This window comes from Cynocephalus volans, chromosome 1, assembly GCF_027409185.1.
Source record: "Cynocephalus volans isolate mCynVol1 chromosome 1, mCynVol1.pri, whole genome shotgun sequence".
Classification (NCBI taxonomy): Eukaryota; Metazoa; Chordata; class Mammalia; order Dermoptera; family Cynocephalidae; genus Cynocephalus; species Cynocephalus volans.
In genome coordinates, this window is record NC_084460.1 from 271,043,917 (window position 1) to 271,057,438 (window position 13,522).

The window sequence follows — 13,522 nt, forward strand, 5'->3', positions numbered from 1 at the left end:
ACTACACTTATGAATACTTAATATTTTTTTAAATTTTGAGAATTGTCTAGAGTTTTCTTTATAAGAGCTTTGTCAGATTTGGTATCAATATAATGTTTCAAAAAATAATCTAGAAAATGTTTCTCTTTTTCTATGTTCTTGGACAATGTAAGAAGTGTTTCTGTTACAGTACGTTACTTAGAAGGCTGCCTGGGCCTCATAGTGCTCTTCTGTGCAGTAGCTCAGGTTTTCAAATTTACCTGCATACAATTCAGTAGAGTGACCTCTTACATTTAATTTTCTAAATATCTGTGATTCTTTCTCATATTGTGTGTGTGTTCATATACCTATGTGGTATCTGTGCTTTCTCCCTTTATACATGATTAGGTATAGTTGGTTTATCTGTTTAATATTTTACCAACAACCTCTACAAAAAACATTAACAACAAATTCTTATGTTTATTAGAACCTCCATTTATGTGTTCTATTTCATTAATGTCTGCTTTTATCTTTGCAAATACCTTCTTTCTGCTTTCATTTATTTTTTTCTACTTCTACGGCTGAACTCTTCTATTTTCATTCTCTTGTTTAGTCGTTTATTTACATGTATGAATTTTCCTCTGAGTACTGCTTTAGCCATATCTTATAGGTACTAATACACAGAATTCTGATTATCAGTAACTTTCTAATTCATTTGGATTTGATTTTTAAATTTCTCCTTTGGCCCAAGAGTTATTTAATTTTTTCAAATGGTAGGGCCTTATACTTCTCTTTGTTTTAGTTCCAGTTAAGAACAAGAAGCATAATCTGCATATATCTCTGCTTTTCACATTTGGCTGAGATTTTGTTTGGGGCCTAATAGGTATTCTTGAAAAACAGTACTCATTGTTTCCCAGGTATGTTGTTTGTCATAGCATATATGATGTTATGAAAGTCCCTATGTCATTACTTATTTTGTCTGCTTGCTCTGTCAAGGGCTAGAAGAGCTGAATCAAAATCCCCTTCTATAATCTGATTTCTGTTTGTTTCTCTTTGTATTTTTTTGCTTTATAACCTTTAATGCTGTATTATTTGGTATATGAGATTCATGACCACTACAATGTCACTCTTTATCATTAAAAAATGCAACTCAACTGATGATTTTTGTACTGAATTCAACCTCGTCTGACAAATATTTGGACTATTGCTTTTTTAGTTTGAATTTGCCAGTTAAGTCTTTATTTATCCTTTTGCTCTCAACTTTTCTGAGGCACTATGGTTTAGATCATGGGTCAGCAAGCTATGGCTTACAGGACAAATTTTGCCCACTGCCTGTTTTTGTAAATAAAATTTTATTGTAACACAGCCATGCTCATTCATTTACATACTGCCCATGGCTACTTTCAAACTATAATGGTATGGCTGAGTAGTTGAAACAGAGATTGCATAGCCCAAAGCCTAAAATATTCACTAAAATATTATTTGCTGATCCCTTTTTAGATGCATCTCTTAGTGGGTTTGACTTTTTGCTCCAGTCTCAGAGTCATTTGCTTTGAGTTTATCCAATTTATAACTTTGTATTTATTTATGACAGACATTTCATCTTAATTCTATGATCTTATTGTTTGCATTATGGAATGAAATATGTAATAAAAAGATATTGTGTATTATCCTTTTAGTGTGTTGCTAAATTACACTTGAAAATATTAGCATTTTTTAAATTCTGAAAATGGTCTAGAGTTTTCTCTTTTTTGTGTGCTCTGTCAGATTTGGTATCAATATAATGTTTCAAAAAATAATTTAGAAAATGCTTCTCTTTTTCTATGTTCTTGAACAATATGCAAAGCATTTCCATTACACTATTATATTACTTAGAAGATTGCCTATCTTTTTATTACATATTTCATTATTTAATCTGTTTTCTGCATCTTTTAGATAACATTTCTTAGGGCTGACCAATTAGCTCAGTTGTTTAGAGCACAGTGTTATAACAAGGGTTCGGATCCCTTAACAGCCAGCTGGTAAATAAATAACATCTCTTTACTTCATAGAAAGAAAATTAGTAAACTTAACAGTATTATCACAATCGATACCATGTTATGAATGATGAGCAAAATTTCCATACTTGTAACTACATACCCATCCCCAACTCTCAAGTTTTTTTCCTTACGTTATTTTTATATTGCCGTATTTTACATTTCAGCCTTAGTACTATATTTAAATTTATTCAGTGCTAATCAGTAATCCTTAGCTTAGTTTTCCATTCATCTCTGGATTCAACAGTCTCTTCTCTTTTCCATCCCCCACTAGGGCTGATATATGAAAACTATAAGCCACAATTCTTCTTTATAAAAATGTATCAATTGAACTTAAACTTAAATTATAGCTTTCCAAAACATAAAATTCTTGGGTCAGACATTTTTTGTCTACTGATTTTGTATATACTGTTCTATGTCATCTAGAACTTAATGTTGGATAAGCCTGAGGCGAGTCTCTTCATTTTACAGGGGATTTGATTTTTTTTTTTGCATTTTGACTTAACCATAAAAGTCTTTACAGTCATACATGGCTTAACAACAGGATACATGCTGATAAATGTGTCATTCATCGCTGGGAACATCATAGTATACTTACACAAACCTAGATGGTATAACCTACTACACACCTATAATCTAATGGGACCACCACGTATATGTGGTCCATCCTTGATTGAAACGTCATTATGCTGCACATGACTTCATATTTAAAGACTGTTCTAGAAGTTTAAAACTTTTATTGTAGGAAACTCTTCCTTAACATTGTGAAAATTTTTTTCTGCTTCATTTATTCTGTTTACATCTTCAGGCGTATCTGTTATTTGTATACTAGATTTACTGTACTCCCTGTCACTCTCTCTGGAGCCTATAATACATATATATTTTTTCCATTTTGGATTGCTGAAATATCTCAAGCTTGTCTCCATTATCCTTAGCTATAGTGTGTATCTGCTGCTTTGAAAGTGACCTTCATTTCTATAATGACCATACTTCTCTCTTTAATTTTGTAGCCTGGTTCCATCAGCTCACTCTTATCTCCTTTTGTTGTCTTATTTATTTCTTGAGCTTTTGTATCTCATCTTAAAACTCCTGCTTTGGAGGAACTAAGTCTCATTCCCACTCCACCTCCCACTGTAGGGAACTATTATTATTTGTTCATAATTTTCATCTGCTCTGCAGTTTCTGAAAATATTTATCACAAAAACTCTTCTCTAGAGGCTTGACTCCATGCTGGACTAGTCTTTCTAACTCACAGGGATCCACATGGCACAGATTCTGGGGGGATGATAACTGAAGCTTTATTTCTCTTCAGTTGACCAAGATGAGCAGTTGTAAGGCTGCTTGCTGCCAGTTTCTCCTCCACTCTGAACTCTGTGTAAAAATGGAACTTCTTACAAACTGCACAGTTTGTAATTCAGCCCCAACTCTGCTGCCACTCAGGGAACCCAACATACATACCCACCTGTGCCATTCCAAGCATGGGAGTTATTGGTTTCATCCTCAGGGTGTGTCACCTACTTGAGAGAAAGCTACTCCCCTCACTTTGCCTGATTCTATAGAGGGAATCATCCTTTCTTGGCATCCTCTCTTGCTTTGGTTCAATTTCCACCGCACCTAATAGCACTAATTCATATATTCTGATTACAAGGGTATGGCAGTTATTAAAGATTGAGTTTCTTTTCTGTTTCTCATTTTCCTAATTTTTTTAGTTGCTTCAGAGAGGAGAGAACAGAGGTATCAGTACTCTGCTGTCGTTAAACAGAAATATCTTTTAAAATTCTATATAGCAAAATATACCATAATAAAAACAAAATCATAAAGCATATTTACTACCTAATTTTTTACAAAACATATTACTTTTATAATAATTTTCTATTTATCTTATTTATTTTTTGGCAACACGTTGGTACAGTGATCTAAACCCTTGACCTTGGTGTTATTAACACCATGCTCTAACCTATTGAGCTAACCAGCCATACTTTTTTATTTTAAAGAATCAACTGCTATTTAAAGAAACTGCTAAACTTGATTCAATTCATTTCCACCATGTCAAATTCACGTGATTCTAGCTTTAGCGACAACTATTAACTTAAATATTTATGAAAAGTCTATCATTTTTCCAGCAGCTATGGAGGATATAATACTAAGACACATAATTTTTCCCCTTAGATTATAACCTACGAGATGAAGTACATCCAAAAGAAAGGAAGTGAGCAATTGGAGGACCTTACTCACAACTCTGAGCACCCCAAGTTCTTCAGGTCTCACCAAGACTAAGAGCAGGCTGCTCCCTCTACCCAAAGTAATGGATCTCTTCCCTCTTTATTTTCTACCTAGTGCTCCCTCCTATAGCAAGACCTAGTCTTAATCCTTCAGAATACAGTTTAGTCATCACCACATGCAGACTCCCAAAAGCTGAGTTAGTTGCATGCTCCTTTGAAGTACTCACTGTACCCCCCTGTTTGGGCACTCATACATTCTTCTTTAATTGCCTATTCTTGGGCTGACTGGTTAGCTTAGTTGGTTAGACTGCCACGTCATAACACCAATGTCAAGGGTATGGTTCCTCATGCCAGCCAGTCGCCAAAAATTTTTTTTTTAAATTGCCTGTTCTGGGCCGAGCCCGTGGCGCACTCGGGAGAGCGCGGCGGCGCTCCCGCCGCAGGTTCGGATCCTATATGGGAATGGCCGGTGCACTCCCTGGCTGAGTGCCGGTCACGAAAAAGACAAAAAAATAAAAAAATTTTAAAAAATAAAATAAAATTGCCTGTTCTTCTGTTGTCTTCCCTACAAGAAAATAAGCTCCCTGAGGGACAGTTTTCTACAAATCAGTGCCCATAATAGGTGCTCAATAAGTGCATGCTGAATACATAGATTCTGTGCTAGCAACGTTTAATTCCAGATTACCTACTCAAAGGTTACTACATTCACCCTTGGGTTGAATGTCCTCTCAAAAAATTTAATCCCCAATGTAACTGTTGGGAGGGGAAATCCTACTAAAGTAATTGAAAGGTGGGGCCTTGAAGAGGTAATTATAGGGCCACACAGCAGTGAACGGATTAAAAATGGTGGGCATGGTTTGGATGGCTTCAAAAGGAGAGAGAATGAGGAGGTTAGTCTCTCTCTGCTCCCTCATTTTTGCCATGTGATATCCTGTCGTCACTGTCACCACCACCAAAGAAAGCCTTTACCAGATGTGTTCCCTGGACTTTGGACCTCCCGGCCTCAGAATCTGTAAGCAATAAATTTCATTTTCTTTGTAAATCATCCAGTTCCAGGTATTTTGTTACAAGTAACAGAAAAGAACTAATACACCCACTGATCATTAAATATGTTTTTAAAATCATTAAATTGGTACTTCAGGTAGTCTATAAAATTATTTCTAATAGCCATAGCCATGAAAAAGTTAGTATAATTCAGAAGCTTTAAAATTTTTTAATATTCCAGTACATCTGATGAAGTAACATCAAATGTTACCAAAGAAATGTCATATAATTTGCTACCCAATATTAATTCAGTAAGTGATGTTCAAAAATATAAGAACTCATTAAAATAGTTTGCTTACTCCACTTCCTTTTAACTCTAAGAATTCACTAATATGTTCAACTGCCCTCTTTTTGGCACTTACCAGCAATTTGACAAAGCTCTTGCTGATCACCTCTACTTCTTCTATGCCATTACAAAAGAAGTGTTTAACCAGCCAGCCACCAAAAACAAAATAAAAAGTATATTCTTTCAGGACCAGCCCATGGCTCACTTGGGAGAGCTGGCGCTGACAACACCAAGTCAAGGGTTAAGATCCCCTTACCGATCATCTATAAAAAGTAGAAGTATATCTTTTCAAAAAGTTGTTTAATTTCAACATCTTATAAACAATATCTCTTCAACCTTAACTCTTTTTTTTACATCTACCTGTGATTGATTTTTCCTTCCCATTTCTTCTTTTAATACTGTAAAAGTTCTATTAAAAGCCAAATTTGTATCATTCTTTCCATCTTCCTTTTGAACTGTTCTTTATTTTCAAATCCCTCTTTTAAAAGCTCAACTTAATTTTTAAACTTATATTTTTAATTCACTAACATATTAAGATTCACTTTATATACCATAAAAGGAAAGAACAAGAGGAGAATGGCCCTCTGCTTCAAAATCTAACTTCCTTCTCAATGAGTATTACCATCAAAATCACTTTATAAACTGGAAACAACTATTCATCTAGTCTTCCCTACATTAACTGGCTTTTCCTTTTTAAATAAAGAAGAAATCATGGCAAAAGCACTAAGGCAGTTGTCCAAATATAACCTTCATTTTTTTCATTCTTTACCTCTAGCCTTCCACAACTGGAGATCTTTACCGAAGGGGAAGTTCACATCACCTTCACTCTTTGGCATTCAGTGTAGGATATAAAGAAGAAAGGAAGTATGTATTGTATAAAGTCCAGTAATCTTAATCAAATGTCTTATAGATCCTATTATTTAAATAGTAATCACATTTTCTAATCCATGAAGACAAAAGGGTAAAACTAAGCTCTACCTATTAACACAGGAAGAATATCACTTAAAAAAAGAAGAAAAGAAAAGTAGCCAGACTAAATTTATTAATGCTCTAGCAAGCTGCATCATCTTCAGCTGTGGAGGAAACTTGCTTAGAATATAAACGGATCTACGCTCCCTTTAAAGGAGAAAATGCAGGTAATTAAGCACATTAGAGCAGCAGCAGAATATACACTCTTATTTAATTATTACCAAAAAACAGAAGTATTACTGAGAACAGACAATATTCAAGTCTCACAGAAAGAATATTTCCATAGCAAATATATCTATAGTAGGAAATATGATTAGGTGTGAAATCTTTTTTTTTAAAAAAAATCCTCCTTGGTATTATATGTTGAGTTTAATTGGAAAATAAAATAATTCATTTCCATAGTTTCTTGTTGCAAATACAGAGGAACAAGACATAAGCCGGGAGAAAAGTAAGGAAGATAAGCTTTTAACAAAAACAGCCAACAGCCCATTCAGTCTTTCAATGCCAACCACAAAACAATTTGACAAAAATATGAACATTATTCTCTTTGGGACTACCACCTCCATTTGGAATCTGTATGTTATTACTGTTCTTTTGATTCTCCTATTTCAGAAACATGTTCATTTCACTGCCACAGCATTTTCCCTAATTGCCACCTGTAATTTTATATTCTACCACCTTTAAACAGCCTAGACCTACAACCAGCTTACAATTTTTTAAAAACTAGCATGAACCTAATTTTCAGAATGTTAGTTTTCCAATATATTTAATGCAAATGAAAAAAAATTTACATATGCCAGGAGTGGTTACTGTTAAAATCACATTTAAAGTCTCATATTTTAAAGTCTTAAAAATGTTTTTTCTGCATGTTGTCTTTAAAATAAGTCTTAATTCAACTTGATGGAGCACAAAAATGTAATAAGACACTAAACAGATGACAATATTGATTTTTAAAAAAACTAACATCCACATATGAATGTGAAAAGTAGCAAAATTAAACTGAGGAATGATGAAAATCTATCAACTGACATGACTGAAAGAGAAACAGTGAGAAAACTGCTTATTACGCAAAAATGTAAATGATATTTATTATAATTAAAGTTCAAGCTAGAATATTTTAAAATAAAAGAAACAATAATTGAAAATAAACAATTATTGAATGTCTATTAAATGCCAAATACTGTGCTCAAACAGCACTGTACAAATAATGTACATAAATTGCATTATGAATTTAAATTTATTTAAATGGCTTTTTACATTAGTTCCTTACCTGATTTATTAAAAAGGTAAGGATAGGTAACACAGCAGTAGGGATCACTCAGCTATGGTAGGTATCAGGGATGGGGCTCAAATCTGATTTTGCTAATTACTAAATATAAGAGGGTACTTCAGAAAGTTCATGGAAAAATAGAATTAAAAGATAATATGAATCTTCCCATGAACTTTTTGAAGTACCCTCATTATGACCTTGGGCAAGTTATTTAAGCTTCAGTTCTCTCATCTGTAAAGGGAATATTATAATTGTATGTACCTCACTGAGTTGCTTAGGAAAATTAAATTAGGTACTTCATGAACCACGCTTAGCATGGTACCCAGCATATAGTAATCACTTAATGTTAACCACTATTAGAAGCAGTAAGTAGTAGCTTATTAGTATTATCATTTTAATCTAGAATTTGCAGGGCTAAAATGCACTCTCCAGCTGCTAGTGGTTTTCTGAGTGGTATGGTGTAATTCTCTTATTAATTCAGGCTCTCTCTTTTCCTTGGAGCTATGGTTACAGAATCCATTGGGAATTGTTTCCTATAATCTATACTTAAAATCTAATATTAAAAATATTTTCTATATAGAGCATTTTTTTCGTTATCCAAATCCATACAGTATTTATATACTGATGTTCTTGTGATGGAAAATACTAGCAGAATGAGCTGTGATTGATTTGGTTACAGCATTTATTAGCTCCAGTTAATAATCCTTTACAACAAATGCTTTCTGAGATCCCATCAATGTCACTGCTATTCTCTATTGTTACAGTAACCCTACGCTGCAGGACAGAAAGAAAAAGTAAGTTGTAGCTATACTCCTCAAAGTTCTTCTGTTCTACAAATCTGAAACTAATGGCCTCTTTGTTACTAAATTCCACATCTTTTCCATCTTTAGCTTACTTGACTTCTTTACAGCATTTGACATTGTTGATCACTTTCTCTTTCCTGAAAATCTCTCCTTTGGCTATTCAGTCAGCGGCGTCCTTTCTCTTGCCCCAACACTTCCATGTCAATGTTCCCAAAGTTCTTTTAATCTTATTTTACAGGAGTGTAAGATAAAATGCCTACAACAGGGGTCCCAGGACTGGGCCAGAGGCATTCTTTGGCAAACTTTGCTCATCTAAAGGCAACTGACTCAACCAGTTCCAGCAAGTTATTGCAATTTAAAAAAAGGAAGAAAGAAAATGCAGACCCAGGGTTTCCAATCTTCCAAGTTTTCAAAAGATGATAAAAATCCAAATTTTCCCATGAAATCTAATTTTTTTCATGTGAGCAGCTCATTTAAACTTAAACATACATGATGTATAAGGAAATAGCAGTGATAAAGTCACACAAATACTCAAAAAGTAGGAGTCAAAACATTTCTATAGTCTTTTATTATAATTTTTACTCTACTATATCTACTCCAAGATTGGAGGTTATTACCCCAGGTTTCAAACCAAATGTACAAAATTGTCAATGTGCATAAGTGCATTTTTCTGGAAAAGGGTCCAAGACTAAGAATCACCGACTAAACCAAGTTTTTCTACTTCTGCCATTACAGCTGCCATCTACATGAGGATGATTCCCACATCCATGTGCGGTCAACCTATATAGACCATTTACCTCTTAACCTGCCTCTGTCAATGCCTTCGCTCCATCTCCACTACCGCAACCTTAGTTCAAACCGTCTTCAATCTCAGTAGCTGTCTCACTGGTCTAGCTCTAGTCTTGCCTTCCTTTATTCTACTCTTTCTACAACTCAAATCCTCTAAAATGCAAATAATTGATTGGGCAAAGGCCTCCAGGGTATGCTTTTAAGAAATGCAAACTCTTCACCATAACACAGAAGCTCCTTACAACTTGGCCAGGCTGGCCCTTCCTTCTCTCACTATTCCCCTACTCCCCCAACTCCCGGGCCATACAGAACCACAATTTGCAACACAGAATACTCTTTTGTCCCAAGGCATTTATTCATATTTGCAGGTCCCACCTCCTGGAATGCCTTATTCCTCCCATTCGCTTAAGGTGTAAACCTCCTGCAAAGCCCTCACTTTGAAGCCTGCTCCTAGGCCAGAATAGAAAAATAGGTTTCCTTCCTCCAGGCTAACCTATCCCTTCTCATTCAGTGTTGTAAATGTCAGCTTATTTTTCTTTTCCAATAGACTAAAAACTCCTCAAGGGCAGAGGATGTATCTATACATTGCAAGACACAGAACTACCACAAAGAGGTTAATCAATTAAGTGAATGAACCAGCACCGGCTTCAGCAACTCCTGCCATCATCTCAGGTAAACACCACCACTCCAAAGTGAGCCTACCAAGGCCACAAACCTCTCAGCACCTTCAAAGCCATGCAACACCCCATGCGTGGGCACACACGGATAACTTCAAAAGCTTAAAAGGGAGGGACCAGGAGTAAAACAAACCCACCTCCTTCTTGGCCCATGGGTGTACTTACCACTCCTATACACTTGCCAGCTCTCAGAATTCAATGGCAGAGACAATTTCAAGCTACTGAAACTTTCTATGAATGTACCTCACAAAAATATTTATTTGCCACATGAAAGTAACAATATTCTATCTGTACCAAATACTTAATAGTATTATTAATATACACCGAGTCAAGAACTCATTAAAAATTCAATCAAAAATATTAAAAATCTTGGGCCCACCCCGTGGCGCACTCGGGAGAGTGCGGCGCTGGGAGCACAGCAGTGCTCCCGCTGCAGGTTCAGATCCTATATAGGGATGGCCGGTGTGCTCACTGGCTGAGCGCCGTGCGACCAGTCACAAAAAAGACAAAAAAAAAAAAAATTAAAAATCTTTAGAGGAAATGTATAAAGGTTATGCACTAGGAAGCATTTTAAAGGCTTTATGTACAATTCCTCATTTAATCCGCACAGCAACTCTGTGCAGTAGGTACTATTATTACTCCTTTCACAGATGAAGAAACAGACTTAATAAGATTAAGTAATTTTAATTATCCAAGGTCACATAGCTAGGATTCAAGGCCAGTTGAACTCCAGAGCCAAAGCTTTTAACCAAGTATACAACTATTGTTACATATAACAGCCTAAGCTTATGTTTATGCTGTATGCACACACACCCACACAAAAAGGAAAACACAATAAAATGCTAAAAATGGTTATCCCCTAAGTGGAATGAATAGGTCTACTCTCCAAATACAGTATGAGTATATATTACTTTTAGTAAGAAAAAAAAGCAAACAAATTAGAGAAATGGTATTTAGATGGTGCTACTAGAAAGGTAAGGTGAGCTAGGGGAATTCACATTTAATGAGTGTCTATGATGGGCCAAGCACAGGGCTACCTCATCTAATCCTTACAAAGAATTTTATTTCCACTTCCAGGTGAAGAAACCAAAGATTAAGTAACCTGCTCAATAAAAGAGCTGGGATCAGAACCCAAGGCTCAGTCCAAACACGTCTGACTACAGGATGCCATGCTAAAAATAAGATTTCACCAAAAACCAGTCTTAAAAAACAAATCACATTCTGTGAAAGAATCAGAACCAAGTAGCCTTGTCACCTTAAGCGCAAGGAGGGAAAAGAGGTAGGCCTAAGGTTTTAAGGGTCTCCCCAAGTGTCTCAAAACAGCCAGAAGCATGGTCTAAAATCAACCATTACCATCAGGGACTTTGGGACAAACTCATACCTGATGGAGTGGGAAGGAGACTCTACTGCTATTTGTTTTGCCAAGCCCAGAGTTGTATCAACATAAGTTAAATGGATTTAAATGTGACTCCAATTGCTTTGGGGACAATTTGCTGCCTCCAGTCTCACCTATTCACCTTGGTACTACAAGTTAGAAGGGGTGTGTGTGTGTGGGGGGGTGTTACTTGTCTGAGAATATTGCTCACTGTATTCAGATATAAATGACCTTTCATTATCTATTATCACTGTTCCAAACCTGGATAGTGAGAGCTGCTAACCCTGACGGAACATCTCAGGTACAAAGGATGGATCAGCATTTTTTTGAAATGACATTTTTAATTTTGGGTGCCCTGACTTAGAAATTTGTAAATCCATCTAAACTAATATTTTCATTTCTCTAGAAATAGTAGCAGCATGATTTGCTGAAAAAATTGTGTAGGATGGGGTATACAAATTTCCTTATAAAATCTTTCAAAGGAAAGAAAACTTGATTGTTTTAGACTTAAAATTAAAATAAACATCTACTTTTAAACTGAACATTTAATACTGAAAAAGTATATTCCCTTAGCAATTTAAAATTAATTCCATATTTGCCCTGAAAGTCTTTTATTAGTGCCAAATAGAATGTAACTTTTAAGAACATCAAACCTGCCATTTCTTCAGGAATAAAGTGGCTTATGAAGCAATTAGATTAGGAAATTAATACTGTATATGTTTGGGACAGGACGAAAAAACGTACAAAACTTTGGTATTTGTACATACAGTTTCTGAAAGCTTAGGAATATTAAGTTAACAACATACCTTAAAAATATCAAATTGTGAGGCAACAAGAAGAGATTTTTTTTGAAACCATAAAATGTTCTAAAAAAAGATACTCAGAATGATTTTCTCCATCCAGTATGCTCTAAAAATAAGTTTAACAGAATAACGATTTTTTGAACACATTTATATGAAAACGTCCAAGTCAATAAGCAATTTCAATTAATCAATAAAGCTAAAACAACCATTAAATGTAATTTGCATTTTTGTGTCAAATCCATATAGTTTCAAATACCAAGATTTTCTTCAGCACAATGCTAAATGGCTGGATACGATCATTGTGAGAGAAACAATATGATTTTGGGCAGACAAAAGGAAAAGAAAGACACATTTAGTAAGAATCACAGGAGTCTCACTTAGAAGCCTGACAGAAGTCAGCACTGACCAAGTCACGGGTTACCCCTTGCTCTGCAAGTGGGAGCTTCTCACAGTGCTCTGGGGCTCAGTGGTCAGGACGTGGAACACCTCTGCTAGCAAACTCCAGCCTGCCATCAAGCAGGACACACAGACTCACACAACACACTGCCCCTCTAAACTCATTTTTAAAAAGAAGGAAGAAAAGAACAAGTAAAAAGGAAAAACTAACCTCTCCAAACATGCCCCCACTGGGGATGGCAGTGGGGGTGGCAGGGTACATTAACATTTCAACTTCAACACTAAAGAATTACCAGAGGGAGGTTAAGTGTCGTACCCACAGGAAACATCCCATCCCTGAAAAGCGGGAAATCATAATTTGGAAATTGTACTACATTTTTTAACTTTCAGAGATCATGGCACCAAAATATAGCTAAAATTGAATCTGTTTAAACAAAAAGAGAGAAGAAACAACACAAACAAAAAAAACCCCAAAGTATAGCTATGTTCAGTTCTCCAAGGGCTCTTCCAGACCGTTCTGAGTTGCAGCAATAACAAGTTCAAGTTTCCTTAAAATCCCTATTATTCTATTTCTAGGATGAAATGTAAAGAATATCATACAAGTCCAAATAGTTATTGTCAGAATTAATAAACTACTGACCCTTCAAACTGCAGACCTTGTTTCAGGAGCTGCCCAGCCCACCTCCTTCCTCGCCTCCTCCTCCCAATTTTGAGCGCTTCCAAGCGTTCTGACAACCAGGGTCTTCCCCTTAGGTTCTGCTCCTGTGTTGGTTTTAGTGGACAGTGACCAAAAAGAAGGGGAAATTCCTGCATCTGGGGGCTCCTCCAGAAATCCTGCCTAGTCCTACCCCTCTCACTGACAGTCTCCTCGTTGCTCCCTATATCTTCCTTTCT